Source organism: Eptesicus fuscus, chromosome 4, assembly GCF_027574615.1.
Source record: "Eptesicus fuscus isolate TK198812 chromosome 4, DD_ASM_mEF_20220401, whole genome shotgun sequence".
Classification (NCBI taxonomy): Eukaryota; Metazoa; Chordata; class Mammalia; order Chiroptera; family Vespertilionidae; genus Eptesicus; species Eptesicus fuscus.
In genome coordinates this window covers 78,870,206-78,885,895 of record NC_072476.1, presented here as the reverse complement: position 1 = coordinate 78,885,895, position 15,690 = coordinate 78,870,206, and the positions used below count along the sequence as shown (strand labels likewise).

The following is a 15,690-nucleotide window of genomic DNA, read 5'->3' as shown; positions in this document are numbered from 1 at the left end:
TTTTCTTAGGTTAAATAGTTAGATCTAGAGTATTTCCAGTATTTGCTTATATTGCATAAAATTACATTTAATAGGACTTTATTTGAAGGTGCTAGTTTTCAGTAGTGATAAACTTAATCCTTCAAGTAATTAATTCAAATATGAAGTCAGTCAACTGTTTGAGAAGCTGTTGCAAACTTTTCATGTATTTTTCTAGCTTACAGAGGTTAAAAAATGGAAAACAACATTTTATTGTATGTAATAACTATACACATTTTACATTTATCATCAGTAAGTCTCTAAAATTCAGCAATTTTAGAGATATTGGTGCTGAGCTCTTGGTAGTAAACAATATCATACTTTAATAAACACACTTTAACTTTTCATAAAATTAGATGAATATTTAGGCACTTATCTTAAGTAATTGCTTATAGATAACCTCATTTAGAGTTTAAGCTATTTTTGGTTTAGAAATAGATAATGGCAGTGTTTACAAAGTATTTGGGATAATGCAGAATTTTACTGGTTTTGGATGGCAAAACACTTTTTTATGTAATTGTTACTTATCTAGAATTTTTTAACACTTTTTTTGCTTTTGACTCTTTCCCATCCATTTCTGTTACATGCTTTGTTTTTTTCTGGGAACACTGGATAAAAGCCCTAAAGATTTCCTTTTCTGACAACATATTGTTCACAATAGGTTATTGCGTTTTTGAGTGCATACTATTTGCTCTTGAATAGAAAATGTGTACATGAATTGTTGCTCTGTTATATTTGCTTTTGAATTTTCTAAGGAAATAAGCCCAGCACTTCTGCTTTTCACTTATCTTTGATTTATTCCACATTATTTGCTTTTTGTTTTTTTCTTGATACCTGTCATCACCAATTATTGAACCATACTACATTCATGTTTCGGTTTACCTTTTAGCTGTCTCCTCTATCTTATGTTTCCTTCTTGTAAAAAAAAAAATCTTTTCCACTTTCTTTACTAATTCCTTTAGCTTCCTATTTTTAGTTAGCTTCATTTACTTCTCCTATTTTAGCTTTATTTACTTCCCCTATTTTCTCTATGTTCAGCTGATGTTTCTTAATTATATTTTGTCCTTCTCCTCTTCTAAACTTTATTAGTCCATGTTTATCACCTAAAAAAAACCACAAACGTTTAAAACATGAGTAGATAAAGTTTATTTTGTCAGCCCTGGGTAATTCTGAATATCCCTTTTGCATTCCAACTCAGTTTATATACCAGTATTTTAATCTGGTATTTATTAATATGTTTTGTTTTTATTTGTACTTCGTTGCCTCAATTCTTTTTTTTCTTTAATATCCCCTAAATTACCTTTGCTAAGATCAGGTTGTTATGTACTATTGTATTAAGACTCTACAACCACCTATCCTTATTTTATGTGTTTGGCCTCTTAAAACACATAAACTTTTTATCTCTGTACCTACCTTCTACATTTTGTTCTTTTTCTTCCTGTCTTACCTCTCAAAGTTAGATGTCTTCTCTGTCAGTGTTCCTAAAATTTGAAATTGCCTTTCTTTGTCTGTTTTTGTGAAATAAGCACAGTGAATTTTGTTCCAGGTGCCATTGGATGAAGAAGGCCTTGCCAGGCTTTATAAATAAATGATAGCATGTAAGACAATAAAAAAGAAAATCAAAAAGTTAATAAAAGAAGAACCTACTTACATGGAGGTTATTTCTATAGAGAATGTAGTAGAAAAACTAGAAAATAAAAAGACATCTAAGAAATCAAAACAGGCATAATGAAGTCTGAGGACTTCCTTCATAAGGCCATCCTTACGCAGAGCCTATTTAATGTTGTACACAGTAAGCTGTTTCCTGCCTTTTTGGTGTACCAGATGGGGTGAGGAGGCAGTTTGACAGCCTCATAAAGTAAAACACTGAGAAGCATCAAAAAGGAAAAAAGACTGAAAACTTCGAAAACAAGGTAGTCTTGGACAATTTACTTTGGGACAGAGTGCCTTATGTATTTCATTTGTCCTTAGAAGGAGACACTGTATTTTATAGCATAGTATAATTAGAAGTAAATAGCCCTACGGTCTTGGGATCTCCTTATATTCTTGCAAATTACTGAGAACCACAAAGCTTTGGTTTATGTGGGTTATATTATATTTCCCATATTAGAAATTTTAAAATTGAATTTAAAATAACAATAAACTATGCATAACACTGTCTTAAAAAATAACTATTTTTCAAAACAAATCTTAAGCAAAAAGTGTGACATTGTTATGTATTTCTGCAAGTCCCTTATGTATGGTTGATTAGAAAACAGCTCGATTTGTCATATCCACTTGTACATTCAATCTTGCAGTATGTTTTGGTTGAAATATATGAAGAAAATCCAACCTTATACATATAGATTTTGAAAAGGGGAGGAGTATTTTCATAGCCTTTTTAGGTGACTGAGGGTATTCTTTGATACCATACCAAAATTTGACAAATAGTATTTTAAAGGGTAGCTGCAATGTCAAATCTGAAACTATATCAATGAATTCTTCATTTCTTGTTACCTGAAAATTTATTGTTTTTCTTGCATTTTGAATCTTTCACCTGCTCATGGTTTAACACCCTGTATTGGTTGTTTGAGAAGTACTGGTTCATTGAATTAAACATTTCCCCCCAAATGTTGACACATTTCATTATGCATTAACAAACAAACAAAATGTTAATATCACCATTAATCTCATCAGAAAGTCTTTAATTTTGTGAAGCTCTCAAGCTCAAATTTTTTACTATTCTAAATTTTCACTTGGAAGGTGAAGTATTAATCATTGGTAACAAACATGTTAGTGTTGCAAGCTAACTTTGTTTATTTTTGAGAAGATGTCTGTCAAAGAACAGTAGGGTAATTTTCTATTTGTTCTTTGGTCAAATGGTGTTCCATGAAAAAAAGGTTAATTTCACTCATAATTCAAAGTAATTATACAAGAACTTTAAAGAAAGACATGTATTGAAGTGTTGAGATTTAATAAAATTAATTTTCACTGCTTCATTAGAGATCATTCTTTTTTTAATGTTCTTTTTAACTTTTTTTTTTTTTTAATTTTAGAGTGAGAGGAAGGGAGAGGGATAGAGAGATAACGAGCCCGAAACCCAGGCATGTGCCCTGGCTGGGAATAGAACTGGTGACATCTTGATTCATGGGTCGCACTCAACCACTGAGCCACAGTGGCCAGACCGTTAGAGATATTCTTAAATGAAAGTGGCATCTAAAAAGATGTCTGGGGGTATGTAGTGTGGTATTAGTATGGCTTGGTACCACAGCTTATTGTGTGCGCTAAGGTGCTAGCATTTTTTTACCCACAATTTCTTTTGCACCATTGCTGTCAATATAAAAATGGGAAGGGGCAAATGATCTAGTATTATTATGAAAATAGTTTGACCTTGAAGACTACTTGAAAGTGTCTCAAACTTCTAGGGCCCTTAGACAGCACTTGGAGAAATAGGTGGATATTGAGATTTATGGAGCTTTCATTACTCCCCTTCCCCCCCATTCTGGTATCAGGGAGTATCTTGAGGCTTGATATTTTAGCTCACTAATTTGGTCTTCAGTTCTTTCTAATTATTTTCTTATTTTTCTGGGGGTGGGCGGATAGAGTTGCTAAGAGCTCTTTGCTTTTTTATAGGAGTTGATGTTATTTTTACATTTTCCTCTATTAAGAGTATGGGAAATTTGAAAATTTGATCTTATTGTACTTAGTATACCCATCAGGCTTTTGGTTTTTCCTCAGATGTTAGATTTTTTGTTGTGGTGGTGGTTCAAGTTTCATGTTATGGTCCAGACTATACCATATTGGTTATTGAAGTGTATTTCCCCCACCTAAGTGAATCCCTATTCTTCTGGCTTTGGTTTATTTAGCTAATGGTATTTGGGTTCCTTGTCCTCTAACACGTTTCCTGTCCCTCAGGACATAATATTCTCCTATTTTCACAATTATACTCCCCAAGTTTACCTACAGTATAGAGAGCTGTGCTGGAGGCCTTAAACATGGCAGCTATTTTGTGGTTTTTACTGCGTGGCTGACTGCCCAGGACACACTGCTCCCAATCCTTCTTAAGAAAATTTATCCTTCTTTTGGAGATCCCACTTTATGCTTGTTTTGTGTATCTGGTTCCTCAGATGTGTTGGTGCTTTATTATCATCCCCCTCCCCCAGCCCCCAATTCATTTTGTATTATCTAACCCAGTGGTCGGCAAACTGCAGCTCGTGAGCCACATGCGGCTCTTTGGCCCCTTGAGTGTGGCTCTTCCACAAAATACCATGGCCTGGGCAAGTCTGTTTTGAAGAAGTGGTGTTAGAAGAAGTTTAAGTTTAAAAAATTTGGCTCTCAAAAGAAATTTCAATCGTTGTACTGTTAATATTTGGCTCTGTTGACTAATGAGTTTGCCGACCACTGATCTAACCAATTGTTTTCTGTTCTCATCTGTAGATATACCACTCCCAGGTTTTTAGTACTGCTATAAATTTTTTTGTAATTCTTTTTTTCATATTTTAAAGTTTGGAACAATAACATATACAGAAAGGTTGGAAGCATAGTACAAAGAACATTTTTGTTCCTGAACCACTTGACAGTAAGTTGTCCACAAGAAACATCGTTAACCCCCAATACTTAATGTGTATTTCCTACAGTAAATAAGGGTGTTTTCATACAGAATTGCTTCGTAACAATCAAAATTAGGAAGTTAACAAAGAATGCATAAATTGCACCAGTTGTCCCAGTCTTTCAGAGCAAAAGGATCCCGTTTAGAACCATGCATTACATTTAGTTGTCATGTTTCTTTAATCTTTAATCTGGAACAATTTCTGCATTTACTTCCAGGGTATTGACACTTTTGAAGATTACAGATCAAGTTATTTTGTAGACTATCCCTAAACTTGCATTTCTCTGATATTCTTATGAGTATATCTTTGATTAGATTTCATGACTAGATTTGTATTAGATCTTTGGCAGTTATCCTGGAAGTGGTACTGCATTCTTCTCTGCATCTTACTAGCTTGTAGGTAGTTCCAGTTGTCCCATTGCTGGTAGTCATTGATTATGTGCGTAAGGGTTTTAACTGCTAGACATCTATGTGAAGGTAATCTTAACTCATTTGTAATTAAATATTTTTAGGGTAGGTTTTTTTTGAAACTGCAAATATTTTCTTCCTCACCAGATTTTTAATTTATTCACTTTCTTACAATTACACATTTATTTACCTACTACTAGAGGCCTGGTGCATGAAATTCGTGTATGGGTAGGGTCCCTAGGCAGGGCCGGGAATCAGGGCCGATTGGGGCCTTTTGGCTGCTGGCCAGGGCCTTCCTTCATTCCGTGTCACCCCCTGGTGGTCAGCACATGTCATAGCAAGTGATCAAACTCCCGGTTTCCTGGTCGAACTCCTGAGGGGACACTCTGCATATTAGTCTTTTTTATATATATCTATAAGATTATAGTCACTGGGTTGTACTCCATTATCTTTTTTTTTAATCCTCACCCAAGAATATGTTTTTATTGATTTTTTTTTTTTTTAGAGAGAGGGGAAGAGTGAGGGGGAGAGGCAGAGAGGAGGTGGGAGAGAGAGAGAAGGAGCCGGGGGGAGAGAGGCAGAGAGAAACATAGATGTAAGAGAGAAACATCAATTGATTGCTTCTCGTATATGCCCCGAAACCTAGGTATGTGCCCTGACTGGTAATCTAACCTATAACCCTTTGTTTTACGGGACGACATTCCAACCAACTGAGCCACCCCGGCCAGGGCTCCATTATCATTTATTTTGATTAAATTGTTCAAGAATCAGTACTTTTATCGTCCACATTGGTAAGTTTCTTGTGAAGATAATGTCGGAGCTCCATTTTAGTGTGAGTACAGTGATTTTGATGCAGCTGTATTTTTCCATATTGAAGTTACGTTGTTTGCATAATCCCAAAGTTTGGAGCATGTGTCTATTCTCCTGATAATGATGTCCTTGGAATGTCAAACCTTAAGAGTAATTCTACTAGTAGAACCTTTGTGTATCTGGTGGTGGGATGTGGAGGAAGTTGTTTTGTTTGTATTAGCCAGCAATAAACCCGTAATCTAAAAATGAATCTCCTTGACATGGCTAACACCTCGCCTAGAAAAAGGTTTGACGTCCCCATCCCTGAAGATTTTGGAACTGGTTTAAGAGGCATACTGGGATATCTTTTTGTGACTAGAATAGATTTACTCTCAGTTTTCTAGGAAAAGATAAGGATCCTGGCTGCAGCAAATGGATTCTTTGGGTGCCCTATTAATCTCTGGAGACTTAAAAAGCTTTAGTTAATTGTTCTGGGGCTAACTGCAGAATAGCAGAGACTGTGTATAGTAGATACAGTTAGATTTGTTAGATACCTGATATCAACATAGTGTCTTATTTGCTCTTTCTTTTGAAAACAGTTCCCAAACCAGAAACTCTGGGAGTCATCTTCATTATCTGCCTAACCTTAGTTATTAAAATTAATACTATTTCTAGCAAGTCTATCTTTTAAGTATTTATGGAGTGAGATACTTTAAGGTAGGCTAGGAAGGCTGGATATGGAACAAGCAGTGAGAAGCTTTTGATAGGTAAAGGGCTAAAACAATTACCTTAATTTTTTTTCTGGTTATAAAAATTCAAATACAGAACTTATAGAAGATGAAAAGTCTCCATAATCCCATTTCCCAGAGATACTCTTGTTAGTGTGTTTTGTATTTTTGGACATTTATATGCATTACAGCATAACTGTGTGCATGTATATACATGTACATTTATAAGTATCTTTAAAAATGGGAGATTTATATATAAGGGAATTTAGTGTATATATGTGTATGTGTGTGTTTTAGGATTGTTTCTAGGGTGTTATACATGACAATGCTGTACAGAATGTGGGTTTATTCTTTTTTAAATATATTTTTTATTGATTTCAGAGAGGAAGGGAGAGGGAGAGATAGAAACATCTGGGATCAGAGAGAATCATCGATTGGCTGCCTCCTGCATGCCCCCTACTGGGGATCAAGCCCACAAACTGGGCATATACCCTGCTCAGAAATCGAACCCTGACTTCCAGGTTCATAGGTCGATCCTCAACCACTGAGCCATGCATACTCACAACTATAAACCTACTTTTGCCCTACCCATAGACATGAGAATGGCTTCTTGACTCGTGTGGTTCCTTAACTGTTTTTTTGTTTATCTCTGAAAAAAACAACACAATACTAATTGTAAACATTTCCCTTGAACTGCTTAGTATTTAGTGTGATGCACAATAATAATTATGTATATCATTAACAGTTATTTTGGTCTTTTATTTGATTATAATAGTAAACTCTAGTTATGTAGTTTATATTCCTAATAAATATTTCCCAAGAGCTCTTTGCCACTACTTACACCCTAGGGTTTATTTTTGTTAATTTTCATGTTTCCCTGACCTTGGTATTATCCTTAATTGTAATATATTTAATAGATGATTTAGTATAAATGAAAGATATATTCTTCAGAATGCTAATATTTTCTTCATATTCAGTAGATTTTATCACTGAAATGACTTAGAAATAGTCTGTTCACATAACCTTCTTCCTTTTCTTTTTAGTTATCAGAAGAGGAAACTATTGGCCCAGAGGGGGAAGTGAAATCTTAGAGGTCATCTAGTTTGTTAGTGACATAAATGAGATTAGAAAAATAAATTCAGGTTTCCTGATTATTGGTTTTCCCCTTATACCAGCATTTTCCTAAGTATGTTATAAAGTGTACAGTTTCTTTGGAATAGCACTGTTTTTTATGTGCCAAATGTTCATTTTTATTTTACTTTATTTTGTACCTCCTTTCAATTCGCTTCTCCTCCTGTCCCCCAGCTTTATTGAGATATAATTGACATATAACATTGTGTAAGCTTAATGTTTACAACATATTGATTTGGTGTACTTACTTTGCAATATGACTACCACCATTGAGTTAGGTATCACCTCTTATTCCACTATGTCACATAATTGCCTTTTCTTTTTTTGTGGTGAGAATATTTAAGATCAGTCTGTTAGCCACTGTCAAGTATTGTTAACTGGATTTGATCCCCAGAACTATAGTTTGTTTGTTTTTTCCTTTACAACTATACTTCTAACTGGAAGCTAGAATAGCACTATTTTCCAAATGTTTTCAATAGATGTTATAAAAAAAAGTTTTGAGTACATAGATAAGGAAATCTTGTGTTAATATACTTTTTTCCCCTCTTTGGAAGATGTCAGTTCTTCATAGATGATTGTTTTAAATTTTAGAAATAACTAGAATAACATCTCAATTTACAAAAGAAATGTTAGCATCAATATTTGAGCCAGAACGTTCTATGGAGCCCTGGCAGGGTAGCATTGTCCCTGATATACCAGGTTGTGGGTTCAATCCCAGTCAGGCCACATACAAGAATTAACCAGTGAATACACAAATAAGTGGAACAACAGATCGATGTTTCTCTCTCCCCCTTCCTCTCTCTCTCAAATCAATAAATTTTAAAAAAAGTCACATGGTAAGATTTATCCTAAAGAGCAGTATGTAATTTATAATTTTAGATTTTAAAATATATACTTTATTTTTAGTAGTTTCAACTTTATAGGAAAATTGAGAAAGTATAGAGTTCCCATAAACTTCACTGCCCCCATTTTTCCTGTTAACTTACATATTTGTTATAATAGGGGAACAGTTATTGGTACATTATTAACTCACATTACATTACAATATTAACTCACATTATATTACATTTCCTTTCGGGTTTACTCTTTCTGATGTACATTCTATAGGTTTTGAACATGTATAGTGACATGTATCCACCATTGTTGGCTAGAATAGTAACAGTGTATTCAGTGGTGGTAATTTATGGATGAGTGAAATTAAAGGAGGAGAGGGAGGAATTGGAAATACTTTGTTATAAGGTACTTGCACTATTTGAGAAAATCAAATTGCTTTTTTACTGGCACATATTCAGGAATAATGTAAAATTGATGTTCAAGTTACCTATATTGAATGTTTGGAAACTAATTTTTAAAGAGATGATAAACTTTTGGTAATTTGCATTAACAGTTTCTGGAAAATTTAAATGTCCTGTTTTATATCTGAGAAACAGGCAGAAGTGGAAGCATTCTCTTCACTAATTTTTTAGTTATTGTTCTAGTCATCCATCAAGTCCAATTCAAGTACCATTGCTTCCACTGAAGCTTTTCCAGATATTTAAGAAGTTTTCCCTTCTTTGGAGTTATAACTTAAAATCTTTTTTTTTTTTCATTTTTTTCTTACTTATTGAATTTATTGACATTGGTTAATTAAATCATATAGGTTTCAGGTGTACCATTTATAATACATCATCTATTTAGTATTGTGTGTTCACCATCCCAAGTCAGGTCTCCTTCCATCACCATCTTTACCTCCCTATACCCCCCCATCCTGTTTTCCCTCTGGTAATCACCATACTGTTGTCTGTGTCTATGAGGTAGGTTTTTTGGTGAGTGTGTGTGTGTGTGTGTGTGTGTGCACGTGCGCGTGCATGAGTTTGTGTTTGCTTGAACATATAACATAAAATTTACTTAGTTAACTTTTTATGTGTTCACTTCGGTGGTATTAAGTACACGTTGTGCCAGTCAACACCATTCATCTTTAGAACTATGCCATCTTGTAGAATTGCAATTTTTTACACATTAAACAATAGCTTCCCATTACTTTCTTCCTCCCAGCTGCTAGCAGCCACTATTCTTTCTCTCCATATGATTGTGATTACTTGAAGTGCCTCATATAAATGGAATCATAAAATATTTGTCTTTTTAGATCTGGCTTATTTTACTTAATTTCCTCAAAGTTCATCCGTGTCAAAATTTCCTTTTTGAGACTGAGTATTCCATTGAATATACTTTTTTTTTTTTTTTTTTGCTTAATTCATCTGACAAGGACAGCTGGTTTGTTTCCATGTTTTAGTTCTTGCTTAGCATCACTTTGAATATTTCTTGCCACTCCCTTCTGGCCTGCAAAGTTCTGTTGAGAAATCAGTTGTCAGTCTTACAGGAGCTCCCTTATAGGTAACTAACTGCTTTTTTCTTGCGGCTCATAACATTCTCTTTTTGTCTTTAACCTTTGGCATTTTGATTATGATGTGCCTTGATGTGGGCCTTGTTTGAGACGCTGTGCTTCCTGGACTTGTATGTCTATTTCCTTCACCAGGTTAGGGAAATTTTCTGTCATATTTTTCACATAGGCTTTCAAGTTCTTTCTCTCCTCCTTCTGGCATCCCTATGATAATGAATGTTGGTACTCTTGAAGTTGTCCCAGAGGCTCCTTATACTATCCTCATTTTTTCTTTGGATTCTTTTTCTTTCTAACGTTTTTTTTTTTATTAATTTTTAGAGCGAGAGAGGAAGGGAGAGGAAGAGAGAGAAACATCAATGTGAGACATTAATCGGCCGCCTCCTGCATGCCTTCCACCAATCCCCCTAGGATTGAGCTCATAACCAGGGCATGTGCCCCTGACTGGGAATCAAACCAGTGATCTTTTGGTACACGGGACAAGGCTCAACCAACTGAGCCACACCAGCCAGGTCTGGGTTCCTTTTTCTTTTTGCTGTTCTGACTGGATGTTTCTGCTCCTTATCTCTATCAAATCTCTAATATGATCCTCTGCTTCATCTACTCTACTATTAATTCCCTGTAATGTATTCTTCATTTCTAACTGGTTCCTTTTTATGTTTTTAGTTTTGTTTTTAAGTTTCCTATTTCTTTGTTGAAGGTTTCACTGAGTTCAACTACTGTTCCCCAGTTTATTAAGCATCCTTATAACCAGTGCTTTGAACTCTGTGTCTAGTAGATTGCTTGTCTCCATTTTGCTTAGTTCTTTTTCTGGAGTTTTGTTCTTTAATTTGAGACATGTTTCTTTGTCTCTTCATTTTGGCAGCCTCCCTGTATTTGATTTTAAGGAATTAGGTAGAGCTATAAAGTTTACTGAGCTTGGTAGAGTAGCCTAATGTAGTACGTGTTTCCAGTGGCACAGCATCCCCATTCACCTGAGTTGGGCATTCCAGGTGTGCTTCCCCCCCATCCTCCCATGTGCACTGTGTGCACCCTCCTGTTGTAGGTGACTCTGAAGCAAGGCCGGCTGCCACTAGTGCTGGGCCTGAGGCTACTTATGATTTGTATGGGCATACCAAGGCAATATGCTGCTTGTTTGAGAGATTTTAGAAAAGTCTGAAGCATTCAAAGACAAGCCCCTACACATGGAAAAGCCACTGGAAACAGCTTGGGTGGGCCCTCAAGTTGGGTTCGGCAACAATGATAGCCAGGTGGGTGGAAACTCAGATATGGCACTTGTCTGCCAGCTCTGTGGGGAAGGGCTCAGAAAAAAAAAAAAAAAGCCTTCTGCCAGTACTTCTGTCTGGGAGAAAGCTGCCTGTCCAGCTCTTATCCTGATGCCAGACAGTTCAGTTCTTCCCTGTATGTCTCTGGTTCCCTTCAGGGAGCTGCAGCCTCCGTGCCTGGGCCCTTTAAGAGGAATATCTGGGACTCCAGCAGCCCTCTGTCTCACTCACCCACAATCCCCACTGGTTTTTACAGCTAGAATTTATAGGGCCTCCTCTTCCTGGCACTGGAACTGTGGACTGGGAGGTCTGGTGTGGGGCTGGGACCCCTCACTCCTCTGGGGGGTTCTCTGCAGCTCAGATATCCCTTCTAATATTTATGTGGGTGTGGGACCAGCCCCTCCTACCAGCCTTGATGTGGCTGCTCCTTTATATCCTTAGTTGTAGGACTTCTGTTCAGCCAGCTTCCTGAACAGAAATGGTGGTTCTATATGATGGTGGTTCTATAGTTGTAATTCTGATGTGGTGTAGGAGGATTCCAGTACTGCGTTTACCTATACCATCATCTTGACTGGAAGCCCCCTTTCGTTCTTTTAACAAGTTTTTTACAGAGCAAGATTTTTCATTTTATAAGGTCCAATTAATTGGTTTTTTTATTGTGCTGTTTTTAAATATAAGATGCTTTCCTTATTTCTGTATCCTGAAAAGTTTCTCCTATAAATTTTTCTGAAAGTCTTAACATTTTACATTTATTTATTTTTCTTGTAGTCAGTCTATTAAGGAGACACCCATAAATTTCAAGAATTGCTTAATTTCTGATACCCAGTTTTAAGTTTGGAAACATGACTTTTGGTTGCTGGTAATCCTCATCTGAGGATTATTTTTCCATTGCTTTTCAGAGAGAGAGGGAGAGAGAAAAAGAGAGAAACATCTATGTGAGGCAGACACACCGACCGGTTGCTTCCAGCATGCATCCAGACAGGGGGCAGGGAGTAAACCTGCAACCCAGTTATGTGCCCTTGACTGGGAATCAAACCCGAGACCCTTCATGCATAGGGCCAGTGCTCTAACCACTGAGAAACACTGGCCAGGGCAGTACATGACTTTTAAACTACAATTAAGGCTATCCTATCTAATAAAAGGGTAATATGCAAATTAACCATCACTCCGCGACAAATGGCTGCGCCCAGTCCTCTTAGCCCCGAGCCCCAGCGGAGTCCCTAAGTCTGCCCAGCAGTGGCAGTCCAGGGTGTCTAGCTGGGAGGCGCCCACCCCACACACAGCAATTCCTGCCCAGTGGCGGCAGTCCGGGGTGTCCGGCTGGTCGCCTCCTAGCCGCGTGTGATCGGGGGCGAAGCGGGCGTGGGGCTTTTGGCCAGTGTGTCAGGCCGGCAGCGACCCGCCCCCACCCCCCACCCCCCCGAGCCGCGTGCCCTCCGGGGCGAAGCAGGCCATGAGGTTTTTGGCCAGGGTGTCAGGCGGGCAGCGACCCGCCCCTGAGACGAGTGCGATCCGGGGCGAAGCAGGCCGCAGGGCTTTTGGCCAGGGTGTCAGGCGGGCAGCGACCCGCCCCTGAGCCACGCACGATCTGGGGCGAAGCGGACTGCAGGGCTTTTGGCCAGGGTGTCAGACCGGCAGCGACCAGCCCCTGAGCCGGGCATGATCTGGCGCAAAGCAGGCCGCAGGGCTTTTTGCCTGGGGTGTCAGGCTGGCAGCGACCTGCCCCTGAGCCACGTGCGATCCAGGGCCAAGCGGGCTGCAGGGCTTTTGGCCCGTGTGTCAGGCCGGCAGCGCCCCGCCCCCCGAGCCGCGCGCGATTCGGGGCGAAGCAGGCTGTGGGGCTTGGGGCTGGGGTGTCAGGTCAGCAGCGCAGTGCACCCCCAATGCGTGGTCTTCAGGCCAGGGAAGGCACCCACCGGGCTATCCGCAGCCAGGCTGAGATGGGGTGTCATCTGGGTGGGCTGAGGCGGCAGCCTTGGGCTGGGGTCTCAGCCTGGCCAGGGCCAGAACCCCTTCAGCAGTGGCAGCCTGGGGTCTCAACCATTGAGTCACACCAGCCAGGCAGATATGGAGGAATCTTAAATGTTTCGTTTTTTATAATATATATTTTATTGATTTTTTACAGAGAGGAAGGGGAAGGGTTAGAGAGCTAGAAACATCTATGAGAAAGAAACATCGATCAACTGCCTCCTGCAAACTCCCAACTGGGTATGTGCCCCCAACCAAGGTACATGCCCTTGACCAGAATCAAACCTAGGACCCTTGAATCTGCAGGCCAGTGCTCCATCCACTGAGCCAAACCAGTTAGGACTGTCCAATATGCTAAAGAAAAAACCCTATCTAATAAAGAGGGAATATGCAAGGGAGGGCATTTGTGGGTGACCGGGGTGTCAGGGGAGGGCAGTTAGGCATCGATCAGGCTGGCAGGGGAGTGGTTAGGGGGTGATCAGGCTGGCAGGCAGAGCAGTTAGGAGCAATCAGGAAGGCAAGCAGGCGAGTAGTTGGGAACCAGCAGTCCTAGATTGTGAAAGGGATGTCTGACTGCCTGTTTAGGCCCGATCCCATGGACACCCTGGACTGCCACTGCTGGATCGGGCCTAAACAGGCAGTCAGACATCCCCCAAGGGGTCCCAGATTGGAGAGGGTGCAGGTTGGGCTGAAAGACACCCCTCCCCCCGCCCCGTGCACGAATTTCGTGCACCGGGCCTCTAGTTTATAATAATTTGTTATACTACCAGCATTCAATCACAGTTACTTTGAAGCACAAGTTAAATGGTTTAAAGCAGTGGTTGCCAACCTTTTGGACCTCACGGACCACAAGTGGTCTGCGGACCACCAGTTGGCAACTGCTGATTTAAAGTAAGCCTGTAACATACCTAAAAAAACAACTTCATGTCTCAGACATGCAAATTGTCCATGTAAAAGTGTCATCACTCTTAACTTCTAAGTTAGCCTGCGCCAAAGTCACTACTCTGAGGCTTATCATGTTGCAAAGAGAAGGTAAAAATTTAAGAAGGACTGATACAGTTACTATATTTTTAAAAAGATGGCATGGAGAAGGGATTTATAGGTGCAGTTCTATAAGTGCAAGCCCTCAAGAAGCAGCTTATTATGATAAACCCCTTCTTTTGAAAGTTATCATTTCCATCACTGATACCCCAGGGTAAATTATATGCCATGCCATCTTCAAATAACAGTTGAGGCAATAGAATAAATGCAGAGGTATCACAATGAAGCCCACTTAATGCAACTCTACAGACTAACACTTCTCTACAAATTAAGTTCTTTGTCTTCTGACTGCCAATTAAATTAAGGGTCATAGATCAAAGTCAATTCATATACCTAGCATTTCAGTAAGCTATTCCATGTACATAGCTGAAATTAATTACAAAGTATGGCCTATCAAATGCTAGTGAAAATTATTAAAGGTAGTTTTTACAGGTATTAAACTTACCTTGCACACTGAAGTTGTAAATACAGGGCAAAGTCAGAGCTTTTATATTTGAGTTTATTCATCATTTAACTGTTAAAGCACTACTATAAGTTGAATATTAAAACAAAAGCAATAACAAGTGGTAAGTATATTATGACTAGAGGCCCAGTGTATGAAATTCGTGCATGGGGGTGTGTGTCCCTCAGCCCAGCCTGCAACCTCTCCAATATGGGACCCCTCGAGGGATGTCCGACTGCCCGTAGGATCGGGCCTAAACGGGCAGCCGGACATCCCTCTCACAATCCAGGACTGCTGGCTCCCAACTGCTTGCTTGCCTGCCTGCCTTCCTGATTGCCCCTAACTGCTCCTGCCTGCTAGCCTGATCACCCCCTAACCCCTCCCCTTACAGCCTGATTGATGCCTAATTGCTCCCCTGCAGGCCTGGTTGCCCCCAACTTCCCTCCTCTGCCGGCCTGGTCACCCCTAACTGCCTTCCCCTACAGGCTTGATCGCCCCCAACTGCCCTCCCTTGCAGGCCTGGTCCCTCTCAACTGCCCTCCCCTGCTGGCTTGATCGCTCACAACTGCCCTCCCTTGCAGGCCTGGTCCCTCACAACTGCCCTCCCCTGCTGGCCATCTTGTGGCAGCTATCTTGTGTCCACATGGGGCAGCCATCTTTGACCACATGGGGGCAGCCATCTTGTGTGTTGGAGTGGCGGTCAATTTGCATATTACTCTTTTATTAGATAGGATAGAGGCCTGGTGCACGGGTGGGGGCCAGCTGGTTTGCCCTGAAGGGTGTTCTGGATCAGGGTGGGGGTGCCCTTGGGGTGTGGGGCAGCCTGGGCAAGGGGCCTGTGGTGGTTTGCAGGCCGGCCACGCCCCCAGGTGACCCAAGCGTAGGCCCTGGGATCTGGGATTTATTTATCTTTTATAATTGAAACTTTGTAGCCT

General features: G+C 39.7%; 1 protein-coding gene across 3 annotated transcripts in view; it reads left to right on the top strand.

Moving 5' to 3' along the window:
- ERBIN (erbb2 interacting protein) overlaps positions 1–15,690 on the top strand; it is a 112,276-nt gene that overhangs the window by 2,235 nt on the left and 94,351 nt on the right. The window contains exon 1 of one of the 3 annotated variants that reach the window (XM_054715211.1): positions 13,484–13,512. The exons of the other annotated variants lie outside the window; for them this stretch is intronic. The gene's annotated coding sequence lies outside the window, so the exon portion shown is untranslated. Of the gene's footprint in view, positions 1–13,483; positions 13,513–15,690 lie in introns of those variants that run through there. 3 annotated transcript variants of the gene reach the window in all.